The sequence below is a fragment of the Mustela nigripes genome, chromosome 8 (assembly GCF_022355385.1).
Source record: "Mustela nigripes isolate SB6536 chromosome 8, MUSNIG.SB6536, whole genome shotgun sequence".
Taxonomy (NCBI): Eukaryota; Metazoa; Chordata; class Mammalia; order Carnivora; family Mustelidae; genus Mustela; species Mustela nigripes.
In genome coordinates this window covers 41,932,721-41,959,546 of record NC_081564.1, presented here as the reverse complement: position 1 = coordinate 41,959,546, position 26,826 = coordinate 41,932,721, and the positions used below count along the sequence as shown (strand labels likewise).

The 26,826-nt window shown below is 39.9% G+C and overlaps 1 protein-coding gene and 1 pseudogene across 1 annotated transcript in view; one reads left to right on the top strand and one right to left on the bottom strand.

The window, feature by feature from the left end:
• The window catches only part of COLEC12 (collectin subfamily member 12), a 193,564-nt gene that overhangs the window by 108,878 nt on the left and 57,860 nt on the right, over positions 1-26,826 (bottom strand). The gene's annotated exons all lie outside the window — the stretch shown is intronic.
• Positions 5,166-6,573, top strand: LOC132023910 (26S proteasome regulatory subunit 7-like; annotated as a pseudogene).

Sequence of the window (26,826 nt, the reverse complement as noted above, 5' to 3'; positions counted from 1 at the left end):
TAAAATAAAATAAAATAAAATAAAATAAAATAAAATAAAATAAAATAAAATAAAAAGTGTACACACAGCTTTGAGTTGCTCAGGGCTGCCTATCTTCTAAAAATGAAGCCTGTCTCTATTGCTGAGTTATGAAAACTACATATTAAGTTTAAGGATATACTTTACTAGAAATACATGATAAAATTGAACCCTCTTGTCTGGTGATAGAAGCCAAATGTTTTATTAACAACCCATGCTAGTAGACAGCAAATGACAAAAAAGTGTATAAACGTATGTCTCAATTCTACCATGAACTGTTCTATTATTTTCTCTACTATCAACAGAAATCAGATTTTGTATCTTCTGAACGTCCCCAGAAGTGTCTTCTTTCTTCTATAGTGTAAACAAATTAACTGAGGTCTTTCTTTTACAGATCCCCTATGTTCATGATTGTTCATCTCCTGCCAGAAGGTTGATGAAGCAGGAGGCAAACATGGACAAACAGGAGGCAAACCCAAAGGAATGTAGGAGAAATTTGGAGGTGTAATTAAAAGAATTACATGTCTGGCTTCCCGTGCCTTTAATTTAGGAAGTCAGTGGCTTCATCATGTACTTCACAGCATGAGTAATACACAGAATGTCTGTGTGGGAGCCACGGTTCAGAGGACCCTGCCACCCAGACTGAGGCCAAGTGGCACTCTCTTCACTTGATCGAAATACTTAAGTGATTCCAACAACTGACTACTGATGGTAACCTTAGCTAGACATTTCTGCCGTTGGGATCTTTCTACTAGCTTCAAGTGGCCGCCAAGTTGCCATTTAAGCATTTTTTTAAAATATTTTAAATTTAAATATTTTAATTTAAAATATTTTAAAATTTAATTTAAACTAATTTAAAATTTAAAATATTTTAATTTAAAATATTTAATATTAAATATTTTAATTTTTTTAAAAATATATTTATTTATTTGTCAGAGAGAAGGAGAGAGAGAGAGTACACACAAGCAGGCAGAGAGGCAGGCAGAGGCGGAGAGAGAAGCAGGATCCCTGCCGAGCAAGGAGCCCATGCGGGACTAGATCCCAGGACTCTGGGATCATGACCTGAGCCGAAGGCAGCGGCTTAACCCACTGAGCCACACAGGCGTCCCCTATTTAAGCATTTTTAAATATTGCCAACTCATTTCCTAGATGAGGGGCCAAGAAAGGGTTCCATGCATGTAATGGGTCATGCCAGCTGGACTGGAGTTGAAGTTCACACTCATCATGTCCGTTTCTGGATATCAGGCTCCAGGACAGGCCAGATGACCGTGGTTGAACCACTAGATTATTGTCTCCTTTTCCATATGGTCTCATGAGTTTTTCAGTTGATCCAGCCAACCAGCTGTTGCCTGAACAGGGCTGTGAGTATAAAGGCCTTTCAGACTGTCATGCCGGTCTAGCCCTATCAGATTAGCAGGTCACTAGGATTAGTGGTCTTCTTGCTAGGCCTTTGTGGAGTCAGTAGATAAACCCATAGGAACACCTAGGATTAGGGGTAATACTATGTTACTCCACATAATACTATACTATTTGGTAACAGTGGATAGCTAATTTGGGGCCGTTTTTGTTTTTAAAACTGGAAAATATGTTTATCAACAGCAACCCAAAGCTATTCCTTTATTTCTGATAGCTTCTTCCAGTGTCCTAGATGATGACGTCCTCTTTTTCCCAGGTCTTCAGTTCAATTTCTTAATCATCATTCTACTCCTAACTCTCTCAAAGTCAAATGTTTGAGTATAACTTTTAGGCCACTCAATTTGCTGATTCACGTATGTGTGTGTTTAACATCGACTAAATGTTTGCTAAGTGCCAGACCATGTGTTAAGAATTAAGACACACAAATGCATACTCATTTTAAGAAGAATTCAAAAAATGAGAAATATATAAGATAAAATGTGAAAGTGCCCTTTATCTTTTTTGAATTTACTCTCTCTTTAGAGATAATTACTGTTAACTGTATTTTCCATATCTTCAAAAAAATCCACAGATATGTACATACACATGCATATAGTCTACGCATCACATTCTAAGCATATGCCCATGGAAGTATTGGAGTATATGTGTGTTCATGAACAATTTTAGATATGGTATTCATGAACTTAAAATGTACGTATTATTAAAAAAGATAATAAATGTTCTTTTAAAATTCCCACTCTGATCTTTTTGTTTATACAAATTTCTCAGAGTCTGCAGAAGGAAGACACCATTGGACTCACAGCCAACAAGCCCAGAGACGTTTGCTCTGTGAATATTCTTTTCACTCACTGATTCAAAAAATACTTATTGGGCCTAGACCATCTTCCAAACACTGTGCCAACCAGGAGTATGAAAATGAAGGTGTAGCATTTCCCTCAAATCCAGAATACACAGAATTAAAATGAACATATGTACTATTTTTCCAAGTAAAGTTCTTATTTTTTAAGAAAATAACCTCAAAAATCCTCCTTTGGGCTATAAATAGTTATTCTTTAATTGTACCACCAGGTGTTATAATGATAGTTGTTCAAATATTAGCCTTCCCAGGTAACAAGACATGGCAACTGATTAGTAGTGCTTGTCTCCCCAAAAGAGCCTTAAGAAGTATGCAGGAGCACTGGGGGTTATACGTAAACAATGACTAATGGAACCCTACGTCAGAAACTAATGATGACTAGCATAACATAATAAAAAAATAAATTAAAAAAAAAGTAACGTTTTAGGTATGAGAAGTTTGAGAAACTTTGGGCAGATTTCATATCATACTGGTCACACATGCATAGGGCTGGCCTGATAGTAGGGATAGTTTAGGAGCACTCTGTTTTTCCTTTGCTTATAACTGAGGTTGGCCCAGTCGGAATGTGTTGATGTGGTCCCTGATTCGGGGATCAGGAAAGAAGTGACCTAGAGACCCATCTCTCCTCCCTAGGAGACAATGATGCAGGTTGAGAGAGCCAAAGAGTTCATCTGATTTCTTGCTCCTCTTTCCAGATGGGAAGGAAAAGACAGTGATTTGGGGATGTGCTACAGATGGACTTTTATAGCTGCCACTGAACTCAGTTTTAAGAACAACATCTTCTAGTGAGAGAAAAAAATTACACAACAAATGTCCCTGATCACTTTTCTATGTAGAGGGAAAGCCTAGTTATAAATCACATCCAGTACTTAAATCATGGCATGACCCACGAATGACCTTCTGCCTTCTCAGTCCAGCCAGCCTGGTGACTCCCCCTGACCACTGTGACCATGGCAGCTGGATTACAGCAGGGATGGAGGCTGCAGTGGGACTTACGTAACCCACAGGCCTGTCTCTGCCCCGGCCCTCTGCTCACATTAACACGAAGCAGTATATAATTTAGAAAGGGGGAAATGCGATCATAGCTTTTGCCCCCACACTGCTATGAAATTCCAGGCTTTTATGTGCAGGAAGCTCCTTGTTGATCTTGGCATCCCCATGGGTTAAAAATCTTGTTTAAATGTTGCAGCCTTAGAATAGTCTTTGAGGTTTTTCTATGTTGTTTTATAAAAGGCTTCTGCCTGATTATTTACAGATGCTTTCTCTGAGAAAGCTGAAAATAGTCTCACTATGAATACTAAAATTTGGACCCAGGCTTCCCTTACATTTTTATGGTGAACAGTCGAGCCCAAAGATTGGGCTGCTCACTTGGCTTTTAAATGGGTTTCTGTCAGTGTCTCTGCCATGGAGGTGTCTGTTGACTTGACCTCAGTCTGTCAATGGAGTCATCATCAATGTACTCATGTGACAAATAATTGCTGAGCCCTACTACGTGTCAGGTCTTATGCCAGGGCCTGAGGGCAAACGGAGGAAAACCAAGGCTCTGGCTTTGAGGAGCTCACTCTAAGGAGAGGAAGGAAGTATGAGAAATGCTGTCACAAATGTTGGGGTCCCCTCACAGGGGACAGGGAAGTGCAGGTAAACAGGGAGGCCTGCTCAGTTACTCAATCGCTTTCCCACCTTCACTTGGCTCCGTTAGTTGTTAATAAACTAGGTAGGATCAGGAGTGGTGTTCTTCTCTCTGGTTTTCCCTTCGTCAGAGTTGAATCAAGCCTCTGCCTCTGGGAGGACCTGATCCATAATATTTCATACTAAGAGAGACCCATTCTTGTTCTTCAAGATGTCTGGAGAAAAACTTGGTAGAATCTTCGTAAATGTGTCCACAGCATTCCCAAGCATAGGCAGACAGCACTTCAGTCTCCATAACCATAACCTATGAGCTGTCACTGAAGTTACCCTCTTCTGCACCAGGCATGCTGGAAAGCCTGGTATCTGTCCATACTTAGAGTCATGCCATGACCGGCTCCTTTGCAGGCTAAGCAGTTCTGCCCACCCACCCCATCCCCCGCTCCAGGCTCGCTCACCTCCTTTCAATGTGTTCAGTGTCAGGTCCTGGACTCACTCCAAACCCTCCTTATCCCTTCTCAGTTACAAAACCCAGAACTGGGCCAGGAAAGGAGTGTGCCGGGCCAAAGACTTTCCTTCCCAATTCCCGCAAATTCCTGAGAGTCTCTACAGGCTGGTTAAATGAATCTCTTTTTACAGGATAACCAGGGGAGACTCTGGGATGACAACACTAGGGGAAGAGGTTGAGGAGAGTAAAATATCGCCCTTACAGGTTTAATTAGGGACACATGGCCTCCATGTTCTTCAACATTACTGCTCCTGGCACCATGAACTTCTCTCTGGAGTCATCAGGACATGTGGGTGAATATTGGAGAAGTGCTTTTGGATCAACAGGAGTGCCATAAATCACCATTACTGAGTTAAAGACTTCTCCATGTGATTTACAACTTGCAGTAATAATGACCTGGTGAGTTTAAGAACTCACCACTCCATCTCTTATAGACTCTTCTTAAAGAAAAATGAACCAATCTAAGCTGAGAACAATCATATAATTACATCCCATCTTGACATGGCATTTTTTATTTTCTAAAGTACTTTCCCACAAAGAACCTCACCTAATTCTCACAATAACCTTGTGCAATGAATCTTAAATGCACTAACATAGCTAAGGAAAGAGAGGCACGGAAGTTCTCAGTGGCTCACTCAAGATGACACAGAAAGTAGCAAGGTAGGACTGAAAATGGAGGTTGGCCTCACCAATCTCTTTAATTCTAACCACTATTTGCAAAATATACCACAGCTGACTGAGCAGTTGAGGCCCTCGGAACAACAAAAATGCCGGATTACCTCGGTGCCGATCAGCGGAAAACCAAAGAGGAGGAGAAGGACGACAAGCCTATCCGAGCTCTGGATGAGGGGGATATTGCCTTGCTGAAAACTTACGGTCAAAGCACTTACTCTAGGCAGATAAAGCAGGTTGAAGATGACATTCAACAACTTCTCAAGAAAATTAATGAGCTCCCTGGTATTAAAGAGTCTGATACTGGCCTGGCCCCACCAGCACTCTGGGATTTGGCTGCAGATAAGCAAACACTGCAGAGTGAACAGCCTTTGCAGGTTGCAAGGTGTACGAAGGTAATCAATGCTGACTCGGAGGACCCAAAGTACATTATCAATGTGAAGCAGTTTGCCAAGTTTGTGGTGGACCTCAGAGATCAGGTAGCACCTACCGACATTGAAGAAGGGATGAGAGTTGGGTGGACAGAAATAAGTATCAGATTCACATTCCGCTGCCTCCCAAGATTGACCCAACAGTCACCATGATGCAGGTGGAAGAAAAACCTGATGTCACTTACAGTGATGTGGGTGGCTGTAAGGAACAGATTGAGAAACTTCGAGAAGTAGTTGAAACCCCATTACTTCATCCAGAAAGATTTGTTAACCTTGGCATTGAGCCTCCCAAGGGTGTGCTGCTCTTTGGGCCACCTGGTATAGGCAAGACCCTCTGTGCTCGGGCAGTTGCTAACAGGACTGATGCTTGCTTCATTCGAGTTACTGGATCTGAACTTGTACAGAAGTACGTTGGTGAGGGGGCTCGAATGGTTCGTGAGCTCTTTGAAATGGCCAGAACGAAAAAAGCCTGCCTCATCTTCTTTGATGAAATTGATGCTATTGGAGGGGCTCATTTTGATGATGGTGCTGGAGGAGACAACGAAGTGCAGAAAACAATGCTGGAACTGATCAATCAGCTGGACGGTTTTGATCCTTGAGGTAACATTAAAGTGCTGATGGCCACTAACAGACCAGACACCCTGGATCCAGCACTCATGAGGCCAGGGAGACTGGACAGAAAGATTGAATTCAGCTTACCTGATCTAGAGGGTCGGACTCACATTTTTAAGATTCATGCTCGTTCAATGAGTGTCGAAAGAGATATCAGATTTGAATTGTTAGCATGACTGTGTCCAAATAGCACTGGTGCGGAGATTAGAAGCGTCTGCACAGAAGCTGGCATGTTTGCCATCAGAGCATGGCGAAAAATTGCTACCGAGAAGGATTTCTTGGAGGCTGTAAATAAGGTCATTAAGTCTTACGCCAAATTCAGTGCTACTTCCCGCTATATGACATACAACCGATCCTGAAGGCTTTCATGAAAACTTCCTTTCACTGGAATCCTAACTTTATTAAATAGCCTTGTTAATAACAAGGAAACACACAAAAATAAAGCATTTCAAATTGTATGTTTTTTTTTAGATGTCTTTGTAGTACAATAAAAAGTGGTATCTGATGTCGTCAGGGAGAAAAAAAAAAAATATATATATATATACCACAGCTTATATGGCAAGTTTTCATATCCATTATCTTACTGGTCCTCAAAATATTCCTAGGATGCAAATAAGGAACCAGCAATAACAAAAACTGTGCAGAAGATGATTGTGAAGAAGCTTCAAATGGATCCGAATGACTAACGGATGATATCAGCAGAAAACTGGTCATTGCCTACTGCAGCCTTCCAGATTACCTGAACCTATGAGGTCTTTGCACATTTCGTGGTCTTTGGGCTACTTTACAACTTGTAAGTTGCAGATGACTGAGAGGAATGTATGTCATTCTTACCCATAGACATGCACATGAATTCTGTCCACTGGAAGTGCAATTGATTTTCCTCTCTCTTCAGAAGAACCCAATCTTGCATCTACTAACCCAATCCTAATCGCCTACATACGCACCTGCCCTTTGGGTTCTCCTTTGCCCTGGCTGCAAGATTACTGTTCTTTCATTAAAGAATGAATCAAATAAATCCTTGACACATTGGGCTCCTGGGTGGCTCAGTGGGTTAAACCTCTGCCTTCAACTCAGGTCATGATCTCAGGGTCCTGGGATCAACCCCCACATTGGGCTCTCTGCTCAGCAGGGAGCCTGCTTCCCTCTCTCTCTTCCTGCCTCTCTGACTACTTGTGATCTCTCTCTCTCTGTCAAATAAATAAATAAAATCTTTAAAAAAAAAATCCTTGACACCTGTTTATTTGACATGTATAACATATAAGAGTCATGATTTTCTGTTTTAAAATAATCATCCTTTAACAACAGCTAACATTTCTTGAGCACGTACTAGAAGCCCTTACTAAGGTCTTTACATACATTTAATTCTCACAACCATCACAAGGCAGGCACTCATTACCTCTGTTCTCTAGATGAGAAAGTAGAGGTTTAGAGAAATTTGATAACTGGCACAAGGTCCCATAGTCACTAGAGAGGGAATCACTTGTGTCTGAGGCCACTGCTGTTGATATTTCCTTGGGGTCTGCAATATCTGGAATGAAATAATTAGGGCAGCCATGTGACCCTGACAGAGGTGGGCACGTGAGGGCCTCTGAAGCAGTTGTGGGAGGCAGTCTGCAGTTCGTGCACCCTGAAGTTAAAATCATTCTCATCTTGGATGTTGACCAACATCCTACGGATAGATGATTTGGGATGTACTCCATGTTATCTGTCTCCCACACAGCATGAGCGGGGGGAAGAGAGTGTCCTGGATACAGCACTGGCCCCACAGTGAGAAGGGGTGCATTCTTGCCTTAGCTCAACTACTGAAAAACAGGGTTATCCCAGACAAGACACTTAACTTTTCTGGTTAGTCTGAGTTGATGAAGATCAGATGGAGAGACAAGAAGGACATATTCAGCTATGCCCGCAATGCTAACAAAGACAATGTACACAGAGCAACGTAAATGGGTCCCTGCCCTTTCCGTTGCTGAATGTGGGCCTCTGAGGAGGGGGAAAGTCCTCATTTAAAGCAGCAAGAATTACAGGTCACCCAATATACACAGGTGGAAGAGTTCTACATCTTGCCCCTGTGGACAGGGCTGTCCTTGGGTGACCTCCATAGGCTGATCCTTTTAGAGGTTTCTTTAGTGAATCCCTGGGGAGTGACTCTGGGATGCAGTGCTCTTGGAAGAAAGTGAAATTCTGTGTCTGGACTACAAAGATGGAGGCTTATCTGTGTAATTACTAATCTCTAGAGGAAAAAGAACTTTTCTTATTCATACCTTTGAATCTGCCCAATCATTGGCACAGCTCATAACTAACCCTCAAATGTACACTGAATATAACTGAAAGCAAGTCCATTAACTAGTTAAATAATTCCTGCAACAAACACTTATTGGACATCTTATCACATGCTTGGCATTATCCCAAATAAGGAGAGGCCAAACCTATCCCACCACATTCATGTGCAGGTGGGATGTGCTCTCTGGATTCCACTCTCCCCTCTGGCTGTCTTTGGGGAGGTATTCTTTACCCCCTTCAAAGTTGCCTTTGGTATTAAATTATCATCTTTTATAAAATGCACAATTCTGGGTGCATGGATGGCTCAGTCAGTTAAGCATCTGCCTTTAGCTCAGGTCGTGATCCTGGGTCCTGGGATCAAGTCCTGCAATGGTCTCCCAGGGAGCTTGCTTCTCCTTCTGCCTCTGTCTTCCTTTCTCTGTCTTTCAAGAACAAATAAATAAAATCTTATAAAAAATGCACAGTTCTACACAAACTGTTATTTGCCCTCATGGAATTCCTACTTAATGACATTTTCCCAATAAATATTGACTAAATGTTGGCCATGGGTTATGCCTTGTTCTATGTGTTGGATTAAAACAGAGAAACAGGGGTGCCTGGGTGGCTCAGTTGGTTAGGTGACTGCCTTCAGCTCAGGTCATGATCCTGGAGTTGCAGGATCGAGTCCCACCTCAGGTTCCCTGCTCAGCAGGGAGTATGCTTCTCCCTCTGACCCTCTCCCCTCTCATGCTCTCTCACTTTCCTCAAGTAAATAAATAAAATTTAAAAAACAAACAAACAAACAAAAAAAACAAAAAACAGAGAAACAGAGGAAGTCTTTGCTCCCATGGAGTTTATGTGCAATTTAGGATGAGACGGAGTGGTTAGAGGAGACAGATGAAACTCAAAGAACCTTTTAAAAATACAACCAATTTGTAAAGAGAGAAGTAAAATTGTCTCTATTTGCAGATGCAATGATACCATATATAGAAAACCCTAAGGACTACACCAAAATATGGTTATAAATAATCAACAACTTGAGTAGTTGCAGGATACAAAAATCAATATATAAAAATCAGCGACATTTCTATGCATTAACAATGAACTATCAGGAAAAAAATTAAGAAAACAATCCCACTTAAAACTGCATTAAAAAAATAAATAAAACAACCTAGGGATAAATCGAACCAAGGAGATGAAAGATCTGTACACTGAAAACTATAAGACATTAATGAAAAACTGAAAAGATGTTCTGTGTTCATGGATTTAAAGAATGTTAAAATGTCCACACTACCAAAGCAATCTACAAAGTCAATGCAATCCCCATCAAAGTTCCAATGGAATTTTCACAGAAATGGAGGAAGCAATACTAAAATCTGCATGGAGCCACAAAGATCCTGAAGAGCCAGAGCAATCTTGAGAAAGAAGAACAAAGCTGGAGGAACCATGCCCCCCGATTTCAAACTATGTTATGAAGCCACAGTAATCAAAATTGTATGGTATTGGCATAAAAACAGCCACACTGATCAGTGGAACAGAATAGACAGCCTAGAAACAGACCCACGATCATATGGTCAACTTATGATAAAGGACAATAATAGTGGTCTTCAATAAATGGCATTGGGAAAACCTGGACAGCCACATGCAAAAGAATGAAACCCTATCTTACACCACATACAAAAATAAACTCAAAATGGATTAAAGACTTGCATATAAGACCTGAAATCACAAGACCCCTAGAAGAAAACATAAGATGTAAGCTCATTGACATTGGTCTTAGCAATGATATTTTAGATTTGACACCAGAAGCGAAGGCAAGGAAAGTAAAAATGAAGAAGTAGGACTACATAAAACTAAAAAACTCCTGCACAGCAAAGGAAATCATTGACAAAATGAAAAGGAAACTACAAAATGGGGGGAAATATTTTTAATTGGGATGGGGTTTTTTTAAATTGAATTGGATGAGTTTCTTGTGTATTTTGGATATTAGTCCTTTACTGGATATGTGGTTTGCAAACTTTATACCAGGAAACTTTAAAAATTAGAACTCTTGAATTTCAGAAATAAAATCTTAAAAAACCTAAGCAATACAAATTTATACATTTTATCTCTCTCCAGATCAAGTTAAATGATGGCAAAAAAGGTTGATTTTCATATGATTCTATGGTATCTCCCATTTTCAAAGAAAACAGAAATCAGAACTTTTTATTAAAAATAGTGCTTCAAAACAGTTTACTTCAAGTTACTCAGTGAGTAACTGACCAAATGGTCAGAACACATGCCATGATTGCTAACTAATCTCTTTTTTTAAAAAATCGTGTTTTTAAAAAATTTTTTATTTTTTATAAACATATATTTTTATCCCCAGGGGTACAGGTCTGTGAATCGCCAGGTTTACACACTTCACAGCACTCACCAAAGCACATACCCTCCCCAATGTCCATAACCCCACCCCCCTTCTCCAACCCCCCCCCTCCAGCAACCCTCAGTTTGTTTTTTGTGAGATTAAGAGTCACTTATGCTAACTAATCTCTTATTATGGCTAAAAAAGTGACTGATTAGAAATTAAATCCAGGGGGCCTGGGTGGCTCAGTGGGTTAAGCCTCTGCCTTCAGCTCAGGTCATGATCTCAGGGTCCTGGGATCAGGTCCCGCATCAGGCTCTCTGCTCAGCAAGGAGCCTGCTTCCCCTCTTCTCTCTCTCTGCCTGCCTCTCTGCCTACTTGTGATCTCTGTTTGTCAAATAAATAAATAAAATCTTTAAAAAAAAAGGAATTAAACCCAATTGATACATACAGCCATATGTCTGCTGGAGCTCATTTGAAAGGAATTACTTTAAATAAAGTATTATTTCCCAAATGAATCAGCATTGCATTTAATTAGGTAACTAAAGGCTCTATCTTTTTTTGAGACTTAAATTAAAAATTATAAGCCAATATAATTTGGTACAATAGTAATTAAAACACTAAACTATATAAAAACATAATGGCTTTCCGTTAAGATTTCATTAACTTAAGTGTTTTTCTCCCTTTGGATTAAATTACATCAGGCCAAAATGAACTTGCCCCCAAGCAAATTTTATAAAGAACGAATATAACATTTACTAGGAAATACAAACACAGTAAAGGAATTTTTTTAAAGATATTTTTTAACCAGATGGAAGGCTTTTATTTTAAAAATGTAAAAGGTTATAAAAGCCTCCTTTTGGGGGGGCAATCATAATGTTTTTAACAGGCCAAAGTGAATATTCTTAACATACAAGTTTAACTTTTAATTCTTTAAAATGCAGTGGGGAGTGATTTTTCCTTAACAGTAAGAAGGAAAATCCCTCTGAGATCGTGAAGCTGTAGAATTTGAGACTAAAAATTTGCTAACATCAAGACACAGTTAACCATCTCTTTGTGTGTTTGTGCTTTCTTAATGAAAGCATTTTGTCTCCCCACTAGTAAGGATGCAGATTTCAAAGTAGCTAAACTACTGTTAGACCAATGTGTACCACACCAGACAACCTCTATACTTGGCTGATTTGATTGTGAACAACACAAGCGAACAAAGCTATGTTCTTACGTGATTCATTACTAACACAGGCTAGCTGAGAAACTGCACCAGAGAGAAAGGGAAGGTAGGACTGTGATGGTGGAGGTCAATTTGAGCATCTAATTCCAAGCTATGTGAATAATGAAATCATAGCGAACAATCAAGCCAGGAGAAGCCCTACAATCTGTGCGAGATCCCCTACCACCCCGATCTGTCTCGTCTAGCACCCTTTACTTGTTATTTATTTATTTATTTATTTATTTATTTATTTATTTTTGGTGAGATGATTTTTATCTGCATTCCATAGACAAGGCATGCTTATAAATGTATAAAAAGTTTTACATGTATAAATAAACTTATAAATTCATAAAGGTCTGTTTAAACTAGAAGTTTCATTCCAGTAAAAGAATTATAAACTATGCAAATCTTTTATTTAAAATGATGCGAGGGGCGCCTGGCTGGCTCATGAAGTAGAGCATGTAACTCCTGAACACAGAGTCTTGAGTTCAGGCCCCACATTGGGCATGGAGCCTACTTTAAAAAAAAAAATGAGGTGATAAATTATAATTAATGTGTAAGTAAAATAATGGCACTAAGTTCAGATATGAAAATTCTCCAAGTTCCTGAGTGTGAATAGTATCAAACCTTTCCTTTCTATTGATGCTTCTGGCTGAGAATGGAAGGAGCGATGGAGGCTTGAAGTAATTGAAAAATTCTTCACCTGGTTTCTTGTGACGATGTGTGGAGGGCGACATCATTTTCTCTAGAGTCTCAAGGTAAAATGTCTCTGGTTTGAAATGAGAATTGATCTGCTGCTCGGCTAACCATGGCTCGAATACTGCCAAAAAGCTCTGATGGAAGATTTGCCATCAAATGGCACTTCTTGCCATCTGAGGTTTTGAAAAGAGCCCAAGATTGGGAACTTTGACATCAGCCCAAACTATCCATGTCTGTTTCATGTTCTCGCTGGTGAGTCTGGTTGTTCCTCCTTTGCCAAGGATCCTTCCTATTGCCCTGGACACAGGGTCTCCCTTTACGGGCTTCACCTCTGTAATTTTAAAAGACTCTAGAAAGAAGTCATTCAATGAGGGCCAGTGCCTCCTCCACAGGAAACCCCAAGAAGAAAGGCTTTCACAAATCAGCTGCTTCTGTCAGAGTCCAAACATCCTTGGTTTCTTTACAGGTCCTGATTTCTACATTCCTCGATTTCAGGGTAAAGCGTATCTGAAGTCCCAAATGTTCTACGATGGGAGTAACTCTCTTCATTCAGTTCTCTTTTATTTATTTTTTAAGATTTTATTTATTTATTTGACAGAGAGAGAGATCACAAGTAGGCAGAGAGGCAGGCAGAGAGAGAGAGGGAAGCAGGCTCCCTGCTGAGCAGAGAGCCAGATGTGGGACTCGATCCCAGGACCCTGAGATCATGAACTGAGCTGAAGGCAGCGGCTTAACCCACTGAGCCACCCAGGCGCCCTTCAGTTCTCATTTAATGGCATGTGGCTGCTGGCTGGAACTGGGATTTTCCCTGTTTCTTCTTGCTCACCCAGGAATTCAGGGCCATGGGGGCGTGGCAAAAAGGGCTTCACAGGCACGGCCTCCGCCGTGCCCACAGACCATGTCCTTATGTCCCCTGGCCCCAGACAGCCTACCTTTTTCCCCACTGGCCAGCTGGCCTGCTGGGTGAGCTGGGTGAAGCCATCCTCAGCCTGCTGCTCTGTGCTTCTATCCCTAGAAATCTACAGCCCACAAGTGCTTCTGGCCCTTATTGCTCTTACTTTAATTCACAGTTCTTATCACTGCCTGGCATTACAGGTTTATTGTTTGTTCATTTGTTTTCTATCTCTCCCAGTAGAAAGTGAACTGCCTCAGGGTTGGCTGTTGTTTGCTCACTGCTGCATCCCCAGCTCCTAGAACAGGGCCTGGCACAAGGCAGATGCTCAATAAATAAATCCTTTAGAGAATTACAGACTCTGGACCTAGATAACTCTGCTTATTAATTATCCCTATTTTGAAAACTTCTATTTTTCAGAGCTCTTTCCTAATTACCTAATTATTTATTAATGAATATATTGTTTATAGCACATTTGAAAGATAATGTTCCTTTTTCAATTATACGTTACATTCGAAAATTAGAGTGAATGGAAAATCTCTTAGGTTTTATTTGTACAGAGTAAACTACTAAGAATATGAGTGTGAATAGATTAAGCTAAATTTATTAATCCAAGTAAGCATATAAAAAGTAGAAACTTAAAGATTTTTTAAAACTTAAATTCAAAACTTCTTTAAATTAAAAAGATTTTTAATAGTTGACTTAAAATTATTTTGAACCTACCTCCATATCACCACGGAAAACGATTATCATACACAAATCCAACTAAAGAACTGAATACTCTAAAAGAGAGGGAAAACTTTTACTGCATAGTCACTGTCATGTGGAAGAATGTTTTTAGGACTCCAAATGGAGAACGAGTAATAAAACTAGTGTTCCTGGCAAAGCAAATATGCTTTGTTAACCCAAAGGACCCAAATTTTAAAAATATAGAATGATCCCTTGATGATACCCTTCATCATCTTTGCACATTAATGGTTATCCACTTTGTACTTAAGAGGGTAGCAAAATACAGGAACCATGATTGCATTATGTGGCCTCTTATAGCTGGTCAACACATTTTATCTTGACTGGCCTACTGTGCAGGATTTGGATCAGGTCCTTCCTACTTTTTTTTTTTTTTAATATTTTATTTATTTATTTGACAGGCAGAGATCACAAGTAGGCAGAGAGGCAGGCAGAGAGAGAGAGAAGCAGGCCCCCCACTGAGCAGAGAGCCTGATGTGGGGCTCGATATTAGGACTCAGGGATCATGACCTGGAGTGAAGGCAGAGGCTTTAACCCACTGAGCCACCCAGGTGCCCCTCCTTCCTACTTTATATCTCATCTCATAACACACTGAAGATTCTTCAGGACAAGAATCATGCCTTATTCATGTTTATTTCATGAGGCACTTTGGAGAGTGCCTGACACACAGCTGGTGTTCAATAAAATCATAACTGAATGAATGAATGACCCATGGGATGTGGAGGAGGGAGGAGAGAGGAAAGCAGCACTGAGGTATCTAGCTTGGGTAAGTCAATGAAAGTGGTTAGAACTCATGAAGAGAAGTACATCGGGAACGAGTTAATGAGTCTGACTTTGGACGTGTTGAGTTTGACATCCTACCACATATCTGGTTTGGAGATCTCCAGTAAGTAGCTGGGAAAACCAGGCCACAGCTCAGTGTACCAGGGCTCCTTCTCTCACATTCACTGATCCTTGGTTCCTTCCAACACACATTGGCAGCAGCAACAGCTGTAGTACTGATAATGATGATGATGATAATTGCTAACACTTACTGAACCACTGCCATGTACCAGGCACTGTGATATGTAATTTATATATATGATCTTATCTAACAATTACAGAAAGCCAATGAGGAAGATACCAGTTTTATCTAGGGAAGTTAAATAACTTGTCTGTGGTAGGTCACAAGCCTATACTCCTAATCATTTTACTAAAATCCAAACCAATCCAAGAAACCTTGAAGAGTGTAAGAGCCATCCTTAACTCCAAACATGTATCTTTTTTTTTTCTATTTTTAAAGATTTTATTTATTTATTTGCCAGAGAGAGAGAGCACAAACAGAGGAAATGACAGGCAGAGGGAGAGAAAGAAGCAGGCTCCCGTTGAACAGAGAGCCTGAGGTGGGACTTGATCCCAGGACCCTGGGACCTGAGCCACCCAGGTGCCCCCATGTATCTTTTCTATATGTCCATCTAGACAAAATCATGGGATAAAAACCACTGGCCAATGGGAAAAGTGGGAAAAGGGGTATGGGGCATAATCCTCAAAAACCTTACCACTGACATATTTTTTTTAAAAAGATAAGGTCCTATGAAAAGGTTAGCACAGTTTTATACATGTTAAAGAAACACATGTTAAGAAATATATAAATACAACAGCAAACATGGCCATTTTCAGACTCAGGTCTGAAAATGTTTCCACAGTGAACCTGGACTTGACTATGTCCATTCACTAACCTCATTAATTTATTCATTCATTTACTAACAAATATTTGTTCAGTTCCAGATACTCTGTTAAGTGCTGGCATCTACATTAAAGCCAGTTAAAAATGTTTAAGGCCATTAAAACAATGTTATCACTGGCAAAAAAAAAAAAAAATAATAATAATGATAATAGCAAGAGTTTACAAAATACAGCAAACAAGCAACAGGGTATGTGGACATTCCTACTACAAAGGGAGCCTGGTTTCAACTTCTAATCTGGCTACAAAACCTCATTTAACCTGGCTGGGTCTATTATATAAAACTTATATAAAAGTTAAGGGGTAAAATTACAGCCAGTTCTGCTATATTGCTACTTTGAAAATACAAACTCTTTCCAAACCATTTGATATATTAGAAAACAATTGGAGCATAACATGAATTTCACTTTTTTGCTAATACACAGTTTCTTCTGCGACAAACACTAAGCGAACGCAGAAAACGCCATCCAACTGAACTGAGCCATTCTGGAATACACAAAATGCGCATGTGCACGCACATGCGCACACACATTAAGCACCTCCCCGCTACCTCAGTTCACCACGTGTTGTGAGCCACACCCATCCACATGTGATGTTATAATTTTCCATCTGATATCAGACAACCGTCCTTCCACCCCTTCACAAAAACTCACAAGCCACAACCCTTCCGGTATCAACCTCCTCTGGCAAACTCTTCAACATAAAGTGCCATGTTTACTGTTATATTTATATATCTCTTAACATGTGTTTCTTTAACATGTATAAAACTGTGCTGACCTTTTCATAGGACCTTATCTTTTTTTTTAAAAATATGTCAGTGGTAAGGCTTTTAAGGGTTGTGCCCCATGCCCCTTATCCCACTTTTCCCATTGGCCAGTGGTTTTTATCTCATGATTTTGTAGAGTGCGATGGTTTCTACAAAGGCAGTATGTTGCATGATGGCAGAACTGACTATACTCAGATCATGCTCAAATTTAATGTCAGTTCTGCATAACTTCTTTATGTCATTCCTATTGTTTACCTCTGATAGTCCTTTTAAATCAATCTTAACATGCTGAATCACATCAATAGGAGGCTGCAAATAAAAAGCAGCATTTGTTTAAGCCTGAACTTGCTTTTTTTTTTTTTTTTTCAATAAGGGAAAAAAGGACCAGGTCATATCATTTAAATGACCACATACTGTCCACTTTGCTACTCCCTCAGGGAAAGCACCTATTTCCTTGCATTTGAAAATTCAGCACTTTAGAAAGGCTATCCCTTAAACAAACCATAAGAGACTCTTAATCATTGGAAATAAACCAAGGGCTGCTGGAGGGGAGGGGGAGAATGAATGGAGTAACTGGACATTGGATGGACATTAAGGAGGGCACATGATGTAATGAGCAGTGGATATTCTATAAGAGTGACGAATCATTGACCTTGACCTCAGAAACCAATAATACATTATATGTTAATTAGTTGAATTTAATTTTTTTTTTAATGGAAAGAAAGAAAGGAAGGAATGAAGGGAAAGGAAAGGGAAGGAAGGGGCGGGAAGGGAAGGGAAGGCTGTCTCTTGGCTTCCTATACCAACCAAGGATGCTTGGGGGCTTTGTTGAAGGCAGGACTGGTATGGACTCAAGAAACCTAATATAGTCTGAAGGTTACTGGCATGCTCTATCAGTTTTTTTGGAGACTCCTGTGGTAACTAAATCCCTGGTTTCTTGCAAAATTCTGGCATCCCCAGGAGGACCTGAAGTCAGGTTACTGCTCAGCCCAGAAGACCATCACTGTAGCAGTCACCACTTACAGAAGACAACAGAAGCCTTTAGAGGTCTGCTCTGACCATCCCTTCCTGAATCCGGGTCTGCCCTGTTTATTAAAAGGATGGAGAAGAGATTTGCCTGCGGCAGGTGGTAATATTCTAAATCCAGTTATGAGGAAAGAGAAGAAAGAAAGGTTTAGAACTCTGCAAAATCTACCACAAAAATCAAACTCACACCCCAAGAGGGAGTCATTACAGCAAATACATGAGGCCATCATCATTATTACTCTTACTATAACACTACTAAAATATTGTCCATAAATCATGAAGCCATTCTCATTGGCTGAGAAAAAGGAATAGCAATTATTAGAATATATGTTTTCCACTGATAATGCAAAACTGTGAAAGAATGTGCCAACAACTGAAAAGTGGTTAAAGCATAGTATGAAAATGCAAGAAATAAAAAGATACATAGTGCTTAAAATTGCAGATATTTAAACCAATAATAGCTGATAATGACCCAGAAAGATACATGGAGTACATGGGGTGTTCATGACAAATCCCCCTAATGGGGGCTGTCTTGCTTTCATCATCAACCTGGCACCAGATCTAACTTGGGGTCTAAGTTTCTATCCCCCATGTCTCTGCATTGTCAGAGCAGCCACATCTGGTCCACTCTTCCTTCACAAGGCCTCTCCTGACCATGCTCTCTCACAACGGGTCTTTATCATGGTCCTGATCAGCTCAGGCTGTCACTACCACCTGCCAAGTGTGATGCAACAGACTGTCAAAATCAAACCCCTATATCTGACCCCTTCTCTCTCATCACATCCCTACTCACACTGCCATCAAAATGATCATCCCAAAGCTGCTATTTGAAGTTCACTCTCTTTTGCAATCACACAATTTTCCTTTTCCTTGCTACCTTTTCCTTGGAGGCCCCTTCAGATGGGCTTTGATGGCAACATCACCTTCACTGCACCCCACTTATCTGGTCTAAACCATTCTTTTCCTGCTTCAACTCCCAACCTGGCCATCCCCACATCCCCCACGTGAGCCCAAACACTTGCCATTCACGGAAGTGTGCTACACGGCCCCTGCTCCAGGCCAGGGCTCATCCTCTCTGCTTAGCTCATAACACGAGTCCAATCTTCTTGGCCTCTTATCTCACTTATCAGTTTTTGGGTGTTGATTTAGTACTTATTCCTGATATTATGATCCTCTTATCCTTCCCTAGTTGAATTCTGAGTTTCTTAAAGATTGTAGCACCTAGCACACTCTCAACTCTCTTGCACATAATGAACATGTTATAAACACTCACAAAATGTAACTAAGCTGAACGTCTAATAGAGAAAGGATGAGAAGGTAAATTCATAGATATGTATGTCTGACATATATTTGAAGTCTCTTGTTATACATATCTTCTCCTGAATATCCAGAGGTAGACAAAACACTCAGAATTTTGCCTGCTTGATAAAAAATCCTTCTGGATCTCTAAAATCCGAGTATTGCATTAGAATGAGTAAGCCGCTACACATAAGTTAAAGACACTCCATTTGTTTTCCAAATGCAAAAAGTGTCAAAATACAACGTCTATTACTCTGATGGGTCAGGCTAAAGAATTTCCTGGAATTTTGCACTCTTGTTTCTGAGAACACACAACAGAAATTTGGACTGAAATCTAGACTCCTCAACTCCTCCTCCTAGCAAATGTCCAAAAAAGACTCTGTGTTTCTGGCAGTCAGATATTCTTAATAACTCTTCACCTCTCCCCTTTGGTTTTCCTTGTGTCTGTGTTGTCTCTGGAGAAAATTTAAGTCAGAATCTGTGACTAATGGGTATAGGATATCAACCAGACTATTGCTTCAAAACGAGCTCCAGCTAGCCCTCAAGTCTTTGTCATAACACTGCCTTTTGGTCAACTTACTGCACTGCGTGAAAGATGCCTACTTAGTGATGAAAATGTTGGTTAAATAGGCCCTGCTCTGCCAGGGGACTAGCTAGAGAAAAGGGACTTATTTTGCATGTAACAAAGGAAAAAAGACAAGGTGACTTTCCGGAACTTAGATCTGAGGCCTTCCACTGTACATGTAGTTTGGTACAGATATGACGCAGATCTCCTCTGTGTTCAGCTGGGATTTTCAGGCCTGACCGCCAGCCTATCCAGGAGTCACCTGAGTCAAAAAAGTTACAACCAGAGATAGCTCTCCCAATGAAGCATGCTATTTTGCTCTGAACAGCCACAGAAGAATTTTGTACTGTTCTTTGATGATCTTACATGTGTTCATCTTTCCTATACAAACAGACGGCTTCGTTCCTGAGCCCAAGGTCCATACTTCGTTGTTTCATTTGTATTCCTCACGTAGCTGCCTGAGTCATCAATGTCGAAATATCTAGTGCATGCTCATTAAATATCTTCAATTAATTGTGCTATAAAAAGTTGCATAGTACTTGTGCATTTCAGAGATCTTTAGTTCATACCTAGAAATGCGCACACATTTACAGGACCCAGGAGCTTCAGAGACGAGGAGCAATTCTCTGAGAAGCATAAAACTGGAGAGGTTGAGGGCAGTGAAGGAAGGAAGGCAGTAGTCACGGAGGAGAAATTACAGAAATTAGAGGAGGCTCCTTTGCCCAAACCAGGGCCTCTCTTAGCAGGACTCTATATTTTCAGAGAACAGCCCCATTAAATATTGATGATTGGACTCTGAAAGGCCCAGAATTAAATTCCAATCCTGTTTTAATTTTATGGGCTGTGCAACATCAAGACCGAGGAAGAACATCTGGGCCACTGGGCCACATGCACGTGCTCACAGCTGGAAGAGATCAGAGATGACCCAAGTTAAATTAGCTTCAGGGTGGCCACCTGCACCACATTTTCATTTCTCTAAAATTCTTTCCCCTGCCCATTTTGACCTGTCCCATGATTCTCCACTTACACCAAATTTTTTTTTTTTTAAGTCTATTTCCGTAGTCTCTTTTCTCTCAGCCTCTCAAGTTGGTTTTCAGTGCGTTGGTGGTGCGTGTGCACACACATGGAATGAGGAATTCGTAGTCATTTGCTTAGTTGATAGCTGGTGGAGTTATCTCTCTTTAGTATATTCCTATGCACAATTAGAAAGGACAGGAAATGACTCCAGGGCTAAAAGTTTTATTCTGATTCGGGTAAGTGGCTTGAGTCAACCCAGATGGTGATACTTCATGTCACAGCATGTGAGTTAAAAGAAAAGTCTTTGGAGAAATCATAGGAATGACACGAGCTTGCATTGACTGAGCCCCTACCAGATGCCAGGCACTTTTTTAAGCTCTTTTTCATCTATTAATTCATTTAATGGACTGTTTGAGCTACAAAAGTGGGTAAAAAAATAAATCTTTAAATTCCTCTGGCAACTAATAAAAAAGGCTAAGGAAAGCAGAATTTAAAGGTTTGACCTGTCATCCCAGAGCACACATATTTCTGAAGAAATATACTTTTTAGAAATTTATAGTCTACATACATATGTTACATGTATATAGTCGATTATAATTCAGCTTTGAACTCTTGGATATATTTTGAGTTTAACTTTCAAAAAAATTATAAAAGGGATAAGATGACATATGTGCTAGATTGAAATGTAAAAGCTATATTCTTAAATAAATGTAAAAAAGAAATTAATTTGGCCACAGAGATACTGTTGGATCTAAAAAAGTGGACATGAGTGATTTCAGATGTTGTAAAGTCAGAGTGCCAGGATAAACCTCATTCTCTTACAACCCGGACTGACAAATGAATTAATAATTTACTTCTCTTAATTCTTTTCTTCTAAGTTGATAGCTTTTAGCCTCAAATTTGAGTGGGTACTTTATCATGGAGCTAAAATTCATTCTAACTTCTAGATACCCAATATTTCTGCCAACTATTTATTATTTTTAAACATATTAAAATCTTGAGTGAACCTGCGTCATTTTAACTTTCAGTACTTTGAAAATTTACACATCAAGTTGAGCTGTGCTTTATTAAAAAAGGAGACACAGTGGAAGATCCAAAATTCTCATTCCATAAAAGCCCAAGCGCCCCTCTTCTACAAACTTTCAATGAATCTCTCCAAATAGTCACAGAAAGAATAAAACAACAGACCTGAAGTTCAGGGACAAGGCCATGATTATGGGAAGTTACAGAAGCAACTGGCAGGGAAGAATAATAAATAAAGGAAGCAGGAATTATAATTTTGAGTAGGAACTGGCTGCCCTTAACATGCCTTGTCTATCTGGGAAACTTTTTCCAGATTCAACTCAAACTTCTCTACCTTCCTCTGATGGGGCCCTTGCTCTGGGAATCAAGTGCACTTCACCATGCTTTGTATGTCCGTCTGCAATGGCACATTCCTTACTGTTCTATAATTATTTGTTTCCATGTCTACCTTTTCCCCAAAATCATGAACAACTTAAGAGATTTTTTATTTCCTTCATATGCACTTTCCATATGCTTATACCAACCAAAATGGTATTTCATCTTCAGTGCTTAATAGTATTTGTTGTATAAATGAATGAATGAATGAATAAGCAAATGGATGGAAATTAAGTAATTTCCTGGTAATCAGGCTAGGAAGGAAGAGAAAACCCAGAGCACAGAGAAGAATCAGGCCCTAATAGTCACAACAACTCAAATTTTCTAAACCTCACAGTCTCCAGAGTATGAACATTTTTCATTTTTCCAATTTTATCACTCTACCTCTCTCTACCTACCTACCTAACAATGTTTATAGAGATATAATCACATACCATCTATTTGGAGAATAGCACATGCAGTAATAATAACTAGAAAATGATACATTTTAATAGACATCTAAATTACATCTAAATAGAATTTTATGTAAAAGCATTTTCAATATGTTCACGCATTGGATTCTTCCAATGTTTCTTTCTTTTTTTTTTTGGACCGACAGAGACCACAAGTAGGCAGAGAGGCAGGCAGAGAGAGGAAGGGAAGCAGGCTCCGTGCTGAGCAGATCTGGAGCCTAATGCGGGGCTTGATCCCAGGACCCTGGGATCATGACCTGAGCTGAAGGCAAAGGCTTTAATCCACTGAGCCACCCAGGCGCCCCCCAACATTTCTTTGAGTTACATACCATAAAATTTTATGATCTCCTTCGTACATATCAGATACCTGAATCTTGGAAAGGTTAAACTACTCACGATTACAGAAAATTCTGGGAAATAGTGGGTTAGATCAAGTCAAACAGGCTCTGCAATGGGGCTGTAGAGTGCCACACATCAAAGTGCTATGCACACTTTAACAGGGTTATGCACATTGCACATCTCTGCAGAAGGCCAAGCTATGCAACTTTTCCTACACCAAGGGCATTTTTTCAAAGGCCACCTTTGAAGAGTGAAGGACCAGACTTCAGGAAACAATGGACTTAATCATTTAGTGCTCACATGGAAGAATTTATCACAGCAGATAACACCAGGTATATAAAGGCGAACAAAAAGCAGACACAGTCCTTGTTCTCTACAGTGAATAGACCGTAGTTTAAGGCATCATGAGAATGAACATAGAAGACACTGTCCACAAGCCTACATTAACCAAAGGCGTGTCTAGACTACTTCAAGTTCATATTTTCCTTTTGTCAGTGAATGTGCACCAATAAAAACTCACTTTGGGACAAATAAGAATATTTTTATTTATGTAGTTGTAGTTAAACCCAAATTATCAGCAAACAAATAATATCTTTTGATCTACATAATTGGGCAAATGTTTAAATATCTCATCAGATTCAGAAGAGGAATTTCTTTCAGTCAATACATTTGAAAACCAGGAATGCTCCTTATCCGGATTTGTAAGAAGAAAATACATTGGGGGATCAGAAGGACAGTTAATCCACAGACACTTATTGAGCACCTACTTTGTATTAGGTACTGGGGATAAGGATGAACAAGACAAAAATCTCTCCCCTCAAATTGTAGAGAGTCTATAGGACAGACAAGTGTAACAAACACTATTACTCAACACAAGGAATGCCATAATAAAAGAATGGAATGAGGGCACTGGAGCACCAAAGAGGGGACCCCCAAATCTGTGGGAGGTGGGGAAGAGGCAGCAAAGGGACCGAGAAATGTAATGCTTAAATTGAGTCTTGAACTACTAGTGGTTAAATGTCTAGAATCTCTTCCAACATTATCATCCTGATTTCTGTTACCACTTCCTTCTCTTAAAGAAGTTCTGTAATCTAATAAAAAATATCGCCTCTGATGACCATCATTAGGAAATGGAAGTGTTACACTCAGGGATTCTGAGCCTGTGTGCTGGTGTTGTACTCCTCAGTGCTGGGAATGTCTAAGGAGTCAGTCAGAGAATGATACAAGGAGGGAGGAAGAGGTTACCAAATGTGAAATGTAGGCTGGCATTTCCTCTCCTCCATATTCATACTGGCTCAATGATCTTCCATCACCACAATATTTCCTACAAAGATGGATTATACATTCAAGTCCTCAATTATGACGTCTACACAGAGCACATCTGTATCTTAATCTGCAGCCCTGACTTCTCTCCTGAGCTCAGGATGGATTCAATTCTTTGTGCTTATTTCTACTTGGAGACCTTGCCATCACACCTCACCCTATTTACCTCAAACTAGGTAACAGCAGCAGATTTCCTCACAAATGTTCCTGATTCCAATCTTTCCTTTCTTTTAGTCCATTTATATGCTGCAACTAGGCTAATGCTCTTAAAACAGAGAGTGCAGTATGTGTTTCAATATGTGATAGCATCCAGACTTTCTAAGCTGACCTAAAACAACCTCCCTGTCCTACTCAGGACAGGTCACTGGTATACGGGATAGGGGCAGAGGCAGGAAGCTTGCCTCTGGTACTTGACTGCCATGACCTTGGGCAAATAACAGCCTGGCAGGACTAAGTGAAAAACCCATGCCAATGTATGGCTCCAGCACATAGTTCCCTGAGCAAAGAAGGCTTACTTACTAAGTTTTGTGTGTTCCTACTCTTTGTTCTTTGCATATCCTGTTTCTCCAATGTGAGTTCAAGTCTCATCTTGCTTGTGAAAATTTCTCCAAGTACTCTGGCCCAAAGTGACTTCTGTTTTCTCCCAAACTCTTGGGATTTTCCTGCTAGCTCCTCCATAAAATCCTAGGCCATCTCTTGGAAAGCTAGAAATGACTGTAAGAGTTCATTTGGTCCAGTCATCTGCTAGGAGGAGAGACATCTCTTTTTACTGATGAACCAAGGCTGTTTCATATATAATCTTGAGTATTTGCTAATGTTCTGTATGTGTGTTAATGTGAAATATATATACAGTATATGAAAAATACATATTCTCTATGTGCATAGTCTCTTTCCAACTACTGCATAAACTCTTCAAGAACAAATATTTCTCTAATTTTACCTATAGTATCTAAATAAAATATGTACTTGATGAGTATTTAACTGACTATAAGTATCTTCAGATTAGAGTTAAATTATTGATTACAATCTCCAAATCTGGAAAAATGGAGGCTGCATCGATTTTTCATGACTGAAAGAAACCATAGGTCAAATCTGGAAGAAACTCAATTAGCTTGTATCCGACTTTCAAGTCTTTTGGTTAGTAAAATAAAACCACTCCTTTTATTTAAGTATCCTCTTGGGCCTTCTATTGAAATGGTGGTTAAGAATAGTTGGCTCTGGAAGTGTGGCTCTCCTTAGGTTTTCATGGGAATGTGTGTCCGTTCGTGAAACCTGGGGTATTTTTGGCTCCAAATATGTGCTTGTGTTCCCTTATGCTAATGGTGCAGGGTGAGACAAGGAAACAATGGAAATGAAGCACGAGGCTGGAGCATAAGAATAGGATTAGAGAAGGTGAAGAAGAAAGGAGAGTGCTCACCAAACTTTGTGCTCAAACATCCTTATCAGAAACAAAGTAATAAGAAAGTGTCCTTCAGTATATGTATTTTACTTATAACTTATATATACTTATATATGTCCATATCAAATAGTATTACAGCTTAAATGTCTTTTTCTTTTTTCAGATAAAAATCAAGCAAACATGTTTACACTACACTTTGGAGACCAATGGGGGAAAGTTTAGACTCCTTAGCTAAGAGCTGGTCCAGTGCAAAGGCTGTGGTGGGTGAAAATGCTGACATAATTGAAACAATATGCCATGTGCACAGCCAATAAAGCCATGTTCCCACTTCAGCTTCAGCTGTCCTTCTAGAGCACTCTCTGTGCAAAGAGCCTCAGGACTGCCCTGGCCCACATCCACTTCAGCTCCAGCCATCCCACCATGGCAGCCTCAACATGGTGTGCACCACCAACCCTCAGCCCACACCAGCCATAGTTCCAACCAGCCAGCCAAATTCACCAAGTACACAATGTCTACATAAGGGCTAACCATACACAAGACCATCCCTTCAAGTTTAGAAGTAGCCATCCTGCCTAAATCATACACACACACATAGAAAGTCAGGCAAAATGGGGAAACAGAGGAATATGCTCCAAAAGAAAGAATAAGACAAAAACCTGAGAAAAAGAACTAAATGAAATAGAGATAAGCAATACACCTGATAAAGTCTTTGAAGTTATGCTCATAAAGATACTCACCAGGCTGGGGGCGCCTGGGTGGCTCAGTCATTAAGTGTCTGCCTTCAGCTCAGGTCATGATCCCAGGGTCTGGGATCAAGCCCAGCATCAGGCTGCCTACTCACCGAGGCGCCTGCTTCTCCCTTTCCCACTCTCCCTGCTTGTGTTTCCTCTCTCTCTCTGTCAAATAAATAAATAAATTCTTTAAAAAAAAAATAAATAAAGATACTCACCAGGCTGGAGAGAAAAGTAGAAGAACTTAGTGAAAACTTCAACAAATGGAAAATATTTAAAAAAATAATAACAAAGCCACCCAGATAGAAGACATGAGCCCATATTTGCACTGCAGTTAAACATAAAACATCAGTAGTAGTCTTGACATAAAATTAATTTATTTTTGAGGCATGATATTCCCAGAAGTGGTTTGCAGTCCTGACACTCTCAACTTTTTCTAGAGTAACATTTTTTTGGTTGTTTCTTTGCACTGTTTGGTTTGGTTTGGTTGGGGGA